At 35.3% G+C, this 13179-nt stretch overlaps 1 long non-coding RNA gene across 2 annotated transcripts in view; it reads right to left on the bottom strand.

Moving 5' to 3' along the window:
* The window catches only part of LOC144243499 (uncharacterized), an 80544-nt gene extending 74141 nt beyond the window's left edge, over nucleotides 1-6403 (bottom strand). The window contains exon 1 of one of the 2 annotated variants that reach the window (XR_013338672.1): nucleotides 6230-6403. This is a non-coding gene — a long non-coding RNA (uncharacterized LOC144243499). The remainder of the gene's footprint in view (nucleotides 1-6229) is intronic. The other variant, XR_013338673.1, reaches the window with a different exon arrangement.
* Between the last annotated feature and the right edge of the window lie 6776 nt (nucleotides 6404-13179).

The raw sequence follows: 13179 nt of genomic DNA, 5'->3' as shown, positions 1-13179 counted from the left end.
GTCTTTCCATCTTTCCCAGAAATTGTTCACTTCATTGCTTTTGAAACATCTTAATTTATTTCAGGAATTAGGAAGGTCATAAGTAGATAAATGAACAAACAAAATCCAATAAGGAGAGAGAGTAGGACAGACTCTGTTCCTGTTGTGCTCATGCTGATTAAGAGTTAACCTACTTGTTGCTAACTCCTACTTTCCCAACTGGTTCTGATTCATGATTCATACCTTGACCCATACTTGACCTCTGAGCCACCTTGTCTTTTCTCTAGCTACCACTCAGGTCTGCGGCATCCTTACCCACTTACTGCCAAAAAGATCTGCTTTATAATTTATCACTTAACCATCCACAAAATGTATTGCTTACCATGATGGCTCTCAAATTACACTTCTTTCTCACTGGTGTCCAGGCATTCCACTGAAAACTACAGATAATGTGAATCTTTCTCTGTTATACCAAAAAATTAAATGAATGGGCTGAATTTTCTTATTTTAATGTCTTTTTATGTTTCTGTAGTCATAGTATACAGCAAAAGCCTAAGCTCTCAATAGGCCAGTGAGTAAATATTCATTGATTTGACTTGACCAATGTGAAGCTTGGGACTTATGTGAAATTAAAAGCAGGTTCCCAAGGACTGAAGATATGGGACTTTTATGGTTGCACTGTAGTTTCTTGATAATTTGGGGATATGATGAAATAATAACATGACATGTCAAATAGGTATCTACTACCTCTCTACTACAAATCTACTATTATGTGTGTGTGTGTGTGTGTGTGTGTGTGTGATTACCATAAGTATATATGTACTTGTGGTCATGCATATATATACAAAAGATAAATAAGTACATCTACACACATACATACACATGCATGTGCACACATAAATGCACTGTACACACTCACACACATGCATCATACAAACTCACATGTGCACTTGCACACACTTAAACACACAATATTACTAATGGTGTGTTAGTGAACATTTGTAACTCCAATATTTTTTCCTTTATAAATGAGAGGAGTGATATTCTCTGCATCTCACTAATCCTTTCCCCTTTACCTCTTTTTGCTTTTCAGTTTTTGAAATATAAAGTTTGTATGTTTTTGATTAAAATGAAAATTCTCTTTCTGTTAATAATCAGAATTAATTTCAGACAAAGCTAAGACTAGAGTTCCTTTGGAAATATGCCTAGGAGACCCAATGTGTGTCTGGTAATACTTAAACCTTCACTAAATATCCTATTATATATTTATCATATAACATATCTGTTTATATCAAGTTTTATAATAACTCACTCTCATGTATTAGGCAGACATATGGATTGTTTAATGACATTGGCATGTCTTCTGTCTCCAGAGCAGTTTCCTGCCACGGCATCCACACACTATAAAGAAATTATAGATGCAGTTTTTTGAGCAAGGAATGAATTTTGGAATGACAGCCTGGCTCTGCTCCATGATTTAAAAAATGAATGATAAAGCTTTTCAAAAACCGTGGTTTGAAAAATAATTCTAAAATACTGATTTACAGAGATCCCTGAACTTGTTTTAGTTATTGGAAATTTATTAGCCCTGGTAACTTATTCTGGTAATCTAGATGACACTCACTATTCTATTTGCTGCTTTTCCAAACCAGTAATCTAGGGAGACATTTATAATAACTGTTTTCCTTAATCCCCAGCTGAACTGATAAAGGTGATTTTCTGAAATTTCTGGAGGAAAAAGGCATTCCAAGTAATCACTGATGGACAGACTACAGATATCTAAAAATAGAAGGACATTGGTTCCTACTTGCACAAAAAGAATCTGATGTCAGCAGTGTCAGGAAATGCAACCTAACCAGAGTGAAAACACCCCATGGGGTTATATAACTCACTGGAGTCATTTTCAGGTTCTGCATGTAAATTGTATAAAACTCCCAACAATATAATCCTCAGGATATGGGGATGATTGGCAGGCTGCAAAGCTTTTTCTTTAGACTCAAACAGTTCTTTGATACAAACAATATTTTTCATTTCAAAGGTAATTGTTGGTAGCCAATAGGCACTGATAGTCCCATGTGGGTAGCACAATAAGTACATTGCCTTTCAAAAAACAGTATTGCTTTTCATGTGATAGAGACCATTTGTGCAATTGAAAACCCATTCAGAAAGCACACTGATAGACAGACCCTTTAAAATTCCAAGATGTAAATGCATTGAAGTGCACTATCAGACAGTCTCTCACACAAAAGCTCCTTGGAAAATAATTTAATATATATATTCAGCCATCACTATATTTACTTTTTTGGCAATAATTCCTTTTCCCTTATTTTCCACTACACTTAGCAGAAAACCTCAGCTGCGTCTCGGCTGAAACAAAGACAAGCCACAGTTCCAAATTTCAGTTTTTACCATTGTCTCAATTACTGGTTCCTGTTTTTGTTTCATAGCAGAAATCTGTAAAACCTACAGGACACAGAGATGATGAATGATTGCATAGCCTAACCCTGGCCAAAAATGTCCGCGAAAGTAGATTTTTTCAAGTTAATCTTGTAAAGTGTCTCCTTTGATCTCCTAGTGTGAGTTTATCTTACACCAAATAGCAAATGGATTTGTCTTTCCACTTTATTTGTCCTCATACTTTTCAGTCAGAGAACAGGCCAGTGAGAGAGATCTTCAGCCTGCTCAACACTTGTACGTGCTGACAGCGTGAGAGAAAACATGGCGTAAGAGAGGGTAACAAAGTCAACCATTCAACAGAAAGCCATGAATGAAGAACTGTGTATTACTATTCATCAAGAGATTAACTATAATCCTATTAAGAAATCAAAGTACAGTCGTAAAAGATTTCCACACTCAAAATTCTGAATGATCAGTTGTCTGAAAGAAAATCAATTCTTCCATCATATCAAGAACAATCTTTTATGAATCTCTACATAACTGTTGATAGCAATGCAGTTAAAATAATAAAAGTTCAGTGACAATATTGAGCCATTATTTAATCAATTATTATAAAATGAGTAATGGAAACTTATTTAGTTGGGTCTTGGCACCTGGGAAGAATTAGGTCATCGTATGACTGGTGTGCAAATCAATAGACATAGTTCCTCTTTTCTCTTCATTGAGTGTTACCTTCAACCAGTTGCTTAATCCTTCTGTTTCACTTTTACCTTGTGTATGAAAATGAGAGTTCATTTAAACTACAAAATCAGCAGAGATGCCAGAAGGACTGACAACATTGTTCTCCTAAAAGTACCTATAACCATTGAGAAACACAGATCTGTGCACTAAGATTAAAAACCTATATTTCCAAATTAATGCTTTTACTGACCTGTGTGCTAGTAAGGCTGTACACTCTCTAACACAAATGTAGAAATTTCAAATGCTGTTTTTCAAAATGAATGTCTTAGTTTTATTCAGTTTTCCCAGTATGGCTTGTAGCTTAGCTAAGTTCTCTGAGGCTGCATTTGCTGTACCAAAGTCATCATCATAAAATAGTCCAGATTCTTTGGCAAAACTCCAGAATACTTGTTAATAACAACACTGTAACAATGCCTTATATATGTATTCCGTTTTGTACTTTACAGTCTAATTTATACAGCGCTCTCCTGGTTAGTAAACAATTCTGTTTCAGGGTGATGGCATCCTTACTATCACTTCAGTCTTGTTGAGCTAAGGAGTTGGTGGTTTGTCATATCCAGAGATGGATGACTTCTGGGATTTTGCCACTTAAGCCAAACAGTACGATTTGCCAGTGTAATCCCTGTCTTTGGACATAGTAACACACATTAGGCTGCAGCACAGGGTGAACACCAATGCCCACAGATCAAGATATCTAAAGTGAGTGAAGTGGCACTGCTGTTGTTGAGACAACAGGGAGGGCTAAACATTCTGTCAAGCTGGAGATTCAGTTCTGATTGTCTCCATGCACCAAACCAAGGTCTACAAAATTTTAAAGAAAAACGCAAAATCTGTACACATATATGTAAAAGATATTACTATTTTGTAAAATAGTAAATCAGGGGCACCTGTGTGGCTTAGTTGATTAAGCATCCATGTCTTGGTTTCAGCTAAGCTCATGATTCCAGGATCATGGGATCGAGCCCTGAGTCAGGCTCCCAGGTGAGCGTGGAGCCTGGTTGGGATTCTCTCCCTCTCTCTCTCTCTCTCCCTCTGACCTTATCCCCCCACTCACTTACACTCTCTTTCAAATAAATAAAATGAAAAAATATTAAAAATAGTAATCAGACAGTTTTGAGAAATCTGAGAGCCACCTCTGTGCTATGACATCGTAATTGTGCCATAGGAAGTCCTTTGTTATCAAAAAGTTGATCATAAAAACAGTTGTTTCAATGGGAAAGTGGAGATTAAATGTGTAAAAGTTTCAAACCTTCTATAACACATCTTTATCCTGTAGAATTTTGCAGTAATGGTGGCTTTTATCATTACATACATGTAAAGTTATAACACCTAAACATCATGGAGTGTTAGCTTCATACACACTTTTGCTCAAGCACAGAATCTTCTGTCACCACAAACACCACCCCGACACAGCACTTCCTACATTTCTGTCAAGTTCCTCATCACTGTTATAATAAACACATCATAATGTCACTCAGACAAAGAGATGGGTTATAAACACACCTGCATTGTACATTACTTCTTCTTATTTCCATCTCATTAAAACCTAAAATATACATACTGCACTATGCCCCAAAAAAGTGGTCTTTTCATTTTCTATAACTATTTCCATCTCACTCTGAGATACCCATTTCTGCTGATGGAAGGGGAAAAAATATTTCTAAACTTGACATCTCATGCCTTTCCAGTCCAGTATAGCATCTCATGCCTTTCCAGTTTAAAATCATTTCTTTTGGTTTCAATTGTCTCATTTCAGAAATTAAGGCAACTGAAATTTTAATTCCAATCTAATTTGCTTCTTTCCTCCCACTCCCCAAGGCTGCTCCTTGTTCAACTACTCCATTCTAATAGTGGAATAGTTGGGGCTCAGGGTCCTCATAACTCTGGATCTCCATTGACCATTTGTGGTATCTAGCTCTAGTGCCCAACATTGAAGAACTTACTCAGTGAAACTCATATTCTGTTCCTTTGGCATGTATAAAGCCTGCTAAGCATTACACAAGGGAGTTACCCACTGCTTCCTGTTGCCAAGGCCCTACTTCTACTTCTATTATTGTTATTATTATTATGATGATGATGATCATCATCATCATTATCATCATCATTACTATAACTGTTACTATCACTATTATTATCTTGTGGTAAAATACACATATCATAAAATGTGCCATTTTAACCATAGTATACAATCAAGTGACATTAAGTACATTTATGATGCTGTGCATCCATCACCACTCTCTAGTTCTGGAAGTTTTTCACCACCCCAAATGGAAACCATGTACTTAACAACCATTCTCCCTCCCCCACAGTCTCTTAGACCCACTATTTATTTTCTGTCTCTCTGAATTTATCTGTTCTGGATACATTTCATAGGAATAGAATCATACAAGATGTGGTCTTTTATGTCTGGTTTATTTCACTTCTCATAATGTTTTTGTAGTTCATCTCTGTAGTTGCATGTACCAATACTTTATTACCTTTTTACGACTGAATACTATTCCATTTTATGAATATATGACTTTTTGTTCATCCACTTCTCTCTTACTGGAAATGTGGGTTGTTCTTACCTTTTGACAATTGTGAATAAAACTGCAATAAACAATCATGTACAAATTTCTATTTGAAGACTTGCTTTTAATTCTTTTTGGTCTATACCTGGGGATGGAAATGCAGGATCATGTGGTGATTCTCTATTTACCTACTCCCACTCTTACTGGTCTGCAGGTCATTCTCCATCATTGTCTTTGATCTTACCCCTAGTTCCCATGCTATTATTACAGAAGCTCCCAGATAGGCCTGCAAGCTTTCAGCTCAGCCTTCTAGATGCGGAAAGGCACTCAGGTTTCTGAACCCTTTGTGTATAAAATGTAGATAGAGGAAATTCTGAGGCTCATCCTCACTTTAATGACAATACTGTAATAATGCCATTTTGCCACTCCTGAGGCTGGTTGGGATTGCTGGAAAAATGAAACGTCTACTTGAATTTTCTTTCTCCATCTCTTTGAGAATTTTAACAGGTGTTTTTTGTTTTTTGTCTTTTGTGTCCTTTTAATCTCTTCCTTCAGCCCTACATACACACATGCGCGCGCGCACACACACACACTGAACCTACCTGGGTGTTTCTGCCCTTCTCACCTGGTAGTGTGTTTCATTTTTGAAGAGGACAGGACATTCCCCTCAGACTTTTTATTCTTCCTTTTCCATCTTCTTCTCTCTTCCTGTAAGTGGAAGCTTTTTGAATAGCAGGGACTTTGAATGCATCACATTTTACTCTTTCTTGGAGCCATCGTGGCAGAAGAGCTACAGGGAAAAATGATAAAGGGGGACATGAAAACATATCAATGTAATATTTTTAATATTAAATTTTCCTCTTTGTGTCTCAAGCAGGCTATGTAATGAAAATCATATTCCTTAATTTATTGTTTTTTTAAAGTTCACTTTTGCTTTAGGAATTCATTACTATAAGAAAAATTGTATGCATATTTAGACATTTCTGGAAAATAAAGATCTTTGGGGACATTTTCACTGGGTTCACATGCCCCATGCTCATGTTCTCCAGGTTATTTATTCTTCCCATGGCTTCACTCTTGACGACTCTTCTGGTGTGCTCCCAGTAACTTTTACTACCATGAATTTGACTCTGTTGAAGCCTCAGCCCCAAAGCTGTGCTTGAGTTCCTGTCTTATCCAAGGTTTGCAGCCACAAACCTGTACTACAGTAACTCTCTAGTTTGGCCTGGATACCCAAACTCTTGCATTACTTTGTTTGGAAGGTAGATAAAATGCCACCAAAAAAAAAAAAAATAGATTGTGTCAAGAGAAGAGGGAGCTTCAAGAGGAAGAAAGCATTAGTGATGTCAAAGATTGAAGAAAATTCAGGTAAAATGAGGAAAGAAATGTGTCTTTGTGGCCTTAATGAGGAAAAATCTCAGCAGAGCAGTAAGTAAATAGCTGATACTTCCAAAATGTTTCTTTACTATCCACTTCTTTACTATCCACTTCTTAGCATTCATTATAGATGTAATTCATTTTGTAAAGAAACATGGTTTGATGTTGGTTTTCCTCAAAGACTAAGCTCCATGAGTACAAATACTCACTGACCCTAATTCCTGGCATGGAGAAAACCCTGAATACCTAACTATANAGGTGCCAGTGGAAATTCCAGGAAGTGTGAATTCTAGTCCCAGCCCCATCATTAATATGCTGTGTCAACTTGGGCACATCACTGAGTTTCTCTGATCCTCAGTCTCTCTTCTAGTCAGGGGATTGGATTTGGTGAAGATTTTTCCATGATTGGTGCCTTTTTATTAAATTCAGCTTCTTTTTTCCATTTATGAACTTAAAAGTTTTAACTTTATCTTCTTTAAAGCCACGCATTGTATTCACAACTCCAGGCAATTTATTGGCTGAATCATAACTTGATAGAGTGAAGATATCGAGTAGCTATCATATTTCCCTTAACTTTTTGTCCCATTATCTAGTATTAAGGATTCTAACTTTCTTCATTTTCTCTCAACTTTAGGTCTCCTCCAGTCTTATTTATTTCTTTTCTTAGTTTCTGCTCCATTTCTTCCCCTTCATGGTAAGAGAAAAAACAAAAAGGGAAAACAGAAGAGGCCAAATACTTTAGTCAGCAGTGTGATTCTTTCATGATGATTTTTTTCCAAAGGTGAAGATTTTCCTCTAAGAACCACACTACTATTTTTTATTTTCAGACCAGATTCATATTTTGACCTTATTAAGAGCTCATTTGCACTAAATGACTCTTTATTAAACCTCTGTATGGCTTTGCGCCTGCACACGTGTGCGTGTATGCGTCCGTGCGTGCGTGCGTGTGTGTGTGTTTATCTGGGTGTATGTCACAGTTTCCATAAAGGGTGAGTGCATTTTTTCACTTTGACTCTTTAAGCAACATCAAAATTAAATACAGTAATAGCATTTTATAAACCAGAATTATGCTCCTGATACACAATATTATTTCAGAGACAAATGCTGTAGAATAGTTAAGCAGGGAGATTGATTTTGTTTGGTCATATCAGACCATTGTGTACTGTCATCACCATGGGTTCCTAGCTGCTAAAGGAATATAATATCCAATAGGAACCAAATTCAAGAAACTTAAAAGCAGGTTAAGTTTAATATGTAATCCACTTTTCTAGTCTCCAATATAGGACGTAGATGAAACCAGGCTCTGAGAGGATTCAAATGGAAGATTCTAATTTCTATTAGAAAATCAGGCAATTNAAAAAAAAAAAAAAAAAGAAAATCAGGCAATTAGGAAAAAAAGTGCTTTTAAAGGAGAAAGAAACCTCGAGCCACTGTTAAATTAATTATGTGAATTGAATCAGAGAAGTTTGAGTTAAAATTATTTTTAAAGCTTCAATCTTCTTTCCTTGGATAGGAGGATTAGAAGATAGTACATGAGAGATCTGGATAGAAGACAGAGAGAGCTTTGCAAGGGAAGATGTGGTCACTTTCTCCTTGTAGCCTCATAACTCTTAATTCTTTTAAGTTTTCCTGCAGGGGAGCATTATTTTCCATTGTAAAAATGCTCTAAGTTCTTGCCAGTAAAAAGCCCCTATATTTTATAGTCTACTGAATCAAGACTGATATATGGTAAGTAATTTACAAAGAGATGCATTGAGGCCAGTCCCCAAAAGGCAGGCTATCATTTCATGCAAAAGTGACTCAAGAGTAAAATGAACTCTCAGAAATGTTATCCTTTCACTGGTCAACCCCTGTCATCCTATATCCAGGACCTAAAGTTGATGGACTCAAAGGTGGGAGGTGACTATTAGAGCTCTGTTTCTAAGTATAGGGAGTTACTTTTCTTATAAATAATAAGAGGACATTGCAACATTTAAGCTTTTTCTTTAGCATTTTTGTCTGCATCAAAGAATTGAAGGTACAACTTGTATTGAAATAAAACTGCTGTCAGAGGGAATTGTTTCCCCTCAGACTTTTATTCACGAAGTATTAAGATTTCCTCTCTTTTTCTAAAATACAGTGATGGATGCATTTTGGCAAAGTGAAAATTGAATGTAAAATGTTATGATGAATTATAAATACAGATATATTTCATTCTCTCATCTCAATACTTTGCATTAAATATGAGTGTTGTATTTCTTTCAAGTGACTGAGTTAATTTTATCTGAGAAAATAATAAAATGATCATTCATTTCAGAAAGACCTTTTGGAAAAGTTTACACTCATTTCCTTTCTGTTTTTACATACATATATAACCCACTCTTGAAGAGCCAAGTAAATGCTTTACACATCTCATGAACTCCATCAAGTGGAAAAGAACGTAAAGCAAATATTGACATAGAGCAGTGACTTACCATATTACCTGGCAAGGAGAAATTTAAATTAGCTTCTTGAAGGATGGATCAACAAAACCCAATGGTAAGTGAAGTCTGCATTGATCTTTGAGAAAGCCTGAACTGTAGAGTAGACCTTGGAAATTTTAATGAGACTGAAATGGAAAACGAGGTGAGAAGTAATTTACAAATCATCCATGGTTATGTGAAAGGTGTGTGTGTGTGTGTGTGTGTGTGTGTGTGTGTGTGTGTGTACAGATGAAAGGAATATAGGGGAACTGGAGAAATCAGAGTGTCTATCCCTTATAAATTAGTTGCAATAAATCCATGTAATAAAATAAAATAATAATGAAATAAAATAATTAACAAAATAAAAGATAACACAAATGTAACAAAACTGTCAACATGACATCGATACCAGATATTTGGAAGAGTCGGGACGCTAGTTTGGAAGAGTCGGGACGCTAGTTTTGCCTTCCTTATCAACTATATGTAAATGTGTGAATTTTCTCCATGCAGAAGGGTTCGAGGATCCTATGAAGTCTTCATAAAGATACTTATCCTAGTAAAAGTCACCAGGATTTCACTTTTCCCTACAGACAACAGAATAGTTCATTGCCTTTTACTCTTCAACCAGTTCTGTGTCATGCAAATGTCTTCATGTTTACAAACATAGAAAATAAGTAATTGAAAGGACATTTAAAAAAATCACTGGGTCAAATCATCATGTGTTAGGAGTGCCTGGGTGGTTCAGTCAGTTGAGTGTCCGCTTCAGCTTAGGTCATGATCTTATGGTTTGTGAGTTCAAGCCCCACATCAGGCTCACTGCTATCAGTGTACAGCCTGCTTCAGATCCTCTGTCCTCTGTCCTCTCTATCCCTGTCCCTACCCTGCTTACACACACATTCTCTCTCTCAAAAATAAATACACATCTTAAAATAAAAAGAAGCAAATCATCACGGGTTTAAAAATTTTTAACCAGTCATATTCCTAGAAGGTTTTAAGAAGTAAATTAAAGATTAAATAAAAAGTAAATAGGGGCAAACAATAATTAACACTAAAATAATCAAAAGTAAACTAAGATTTAGATTAGTACTACAAACTCATATTATAAGGAAAGAACCCCAAATTTGGCTCTGACATTTCTAATTAATAATATGAAAATAAAAATAGGACAAATTATACCAAAATTCAAAAGATCTCTTATTTCCCTTAAGGGAAGGGAAGCCCAAATCTTCCCAGGATTCAGGTCAGGGAGAAGTTTTTCCCAAGGCTTAATGAAGTGCATTCTGTGACACATAATGAATGCAGTCTTCAACATCTTGAGATGTTCGAATTCTCCTCTCTGAGAACAATTTGGAGATCATGATGGCGTGATCTTGGAAGTATCTCTTGCATTGATTAGCATACTATTTAGTATAACCTCATTGATCAGTTTTTGTTTGTGTGGGAAAATTTTTAAGTTTACATAAATGTATACAGATTAATGGTACTATAACAAACAACTATGTAACAAGCCCTCAGCTTAATTATATCTTAAAATTTTTGCTATGTTTGCATTATATTATTGTAAAATGAAATAGGACATAGAGTTGAACTCTCCTCTGCTCCTATCAATTCCTCCCAAATCTGTTAACCCCCTCTTTCTCCAGAAGTAACCATTACTAATTTTGATATTTGTTATCCCCATGCATTAAACCAGTTTATTCATTAGTTGAATTTAAATACGTGTTAAAGAAGTGTATAAATGTCAAGTGCATAGCTCAATTAATTTTCACAAAATGAAGAGGCTCATGTGAACACTATCCAGTTTAGATAGAACATTAGCTCTGGAAGTGCCCACCCCTACCAAATTTGTACGTCTTAACAACCACTGTCCCCTACTCTTTTCTTCAAAAAATATTTTGTCTTCTACCACCATCGATCAGTTCTGCCTCTTTTTGAACTTGATTATTATCATACTGTATGACATCTTGAGTTTGGTTTCTTTTGCTGAAAATGATGCTTGTGAGATTCATCTTGTTGCATGTGGCTTTAATCATTTCTGTTGTTTTGAATATTTTGTATCAATAAATTGTATCAGTGTATCAAGATTCTAGAATTAATTGGATCACTCCATTGCTGATACCATTTTTGTGTTGTAAGTAGTCTCCAAATATTACTAATTTTGCTATGGGCATTCTCCATAGATATCTATTGAGTATATATCAAAACAAGGTATTGTGTAATTAATACATAATGTCGGTTTCCAAAGTGATTCTAATGATCACAAATCTCTCAGTAGTGCATGAGAGTTGCCATCATTCTGCATGCTTGGCAGTCTTGGTATTATGAGTCTTTTCATTTAGCTGTTTTGATGACAATAAAGTGTTATTGTGATTTTATTTGCATTTCCCTGTTGACTAATGAGGTTCCACATTTTCCTTATATGTTCATTGGCCTATTCAGGTGAAGTGTCTATTCAAGTATATTGCCAGATATTTGATTAGTTTGTCTGTTTTTTCTCTTACTGATTTGTAAAAGTTCTTTATTATGTACATCAATTCTCTGGCAAACTATATATATTAGAAATATATTCCCTAAGCTGCTTTTTCACGCATATAAATTTATATTTGATAAATAGAATTCTTAATTTTAGTGCATACAATTTACATTTTCCTTTATGGATATGGCTTCTTTATATTATTTAAGAGATATTTCTCCACCCCAAAGTCATGGTACTCTCTCATGGTTTTTTTTTTTCTAAAATCTTTATTGCTTTTCCTTTCACATTAAGATCTTCAACCTACTTAGAAGTGATTTTTGTGTATGCTGTGTGATGGGGGGATAGTTTCATTTCTCCCTGACATGGTTACACAGTTGACTCAGGAACACTTATTGAAAAGGGCATTATTTGCCCAGTTCTCTTCAGTGTGTGTTTATCATAAATCATTGATGAGAAGATTTGTTTTCTTTATTCTGAACCATTTGTCCATCTTTGTGTTAAAACGACATTGTGTAGGAGCACCTGGGTGGCTCAGTTGGTTAAGCATCTGACTGGCTCAGGTCATGATCTCACAGTATGTGGGTTCGAGTCCCGCGTTTGGCTCTATGCTAACAGCTCAGAGCTTGGAGCCTGAAGCTTGCTTTGGATTCTGTGTCTTCTCTCTCTGCCCCTCCCTGCCTTAAGCTCTGTCCCTCTCTGTCTCAAAACTAAGTAAACATTTTTAAAAAGATTTAAAAAACTCACATTTTTTAAATAGCTACCATAGCTTATACTTTGTAGTGTTATAGCTTTGATACCTGATCGAATAATTTCCTCACATTTTTCTTCTTGTACAAGAGAAAAAGATGAAGGAAATTATTCTTCATGAGAGGATTGTTTATTTTTGGCACTTGAATTTCTATATATATTTTAAACCATTCCTATAAATTTCTATACACACACACACAAATCTGCTAGGAATTTCATTTAGAATTGCTTAGAACAAATTGGTATACTGAGGATAACTTAAATTTTTATGACATTGAATATTCTAATTCATAATTATATATACTTTTTGATGTATTTAGTCTTTTTCTAAATTATTCTAAGTTTTCTGTGTACAGATATTTTACATATTTCATTAAGTTAGTACAGATAATTTTCATTTACTTCTCACCCAGATTTACCGATTTTTAGTACTTTCCAGACACACACACACATAGACATATGTATTCATGTGTGTTCTATCTATCTGTCTATCTATCTATCTATCTATCTA

Source organism: Crocuta crocuta, unplaced genomic scaffold, assembly GCF_008692635.1.
Source record: "Crocuta crocuta isolate KB4526 unplaced genomic scaffold, BGI_CrCroc_1.0 scaffold167, whole genome shotgun sequence".
NCBI lineage: Eukaryota > Metazoa > Chordata > Mammalia > Carnivora > Hyaenidae > Crocuta > Crocuta crocuta.
This window is presented reverse-complemented; position numbering and strand designations above follow the sequence as displayed.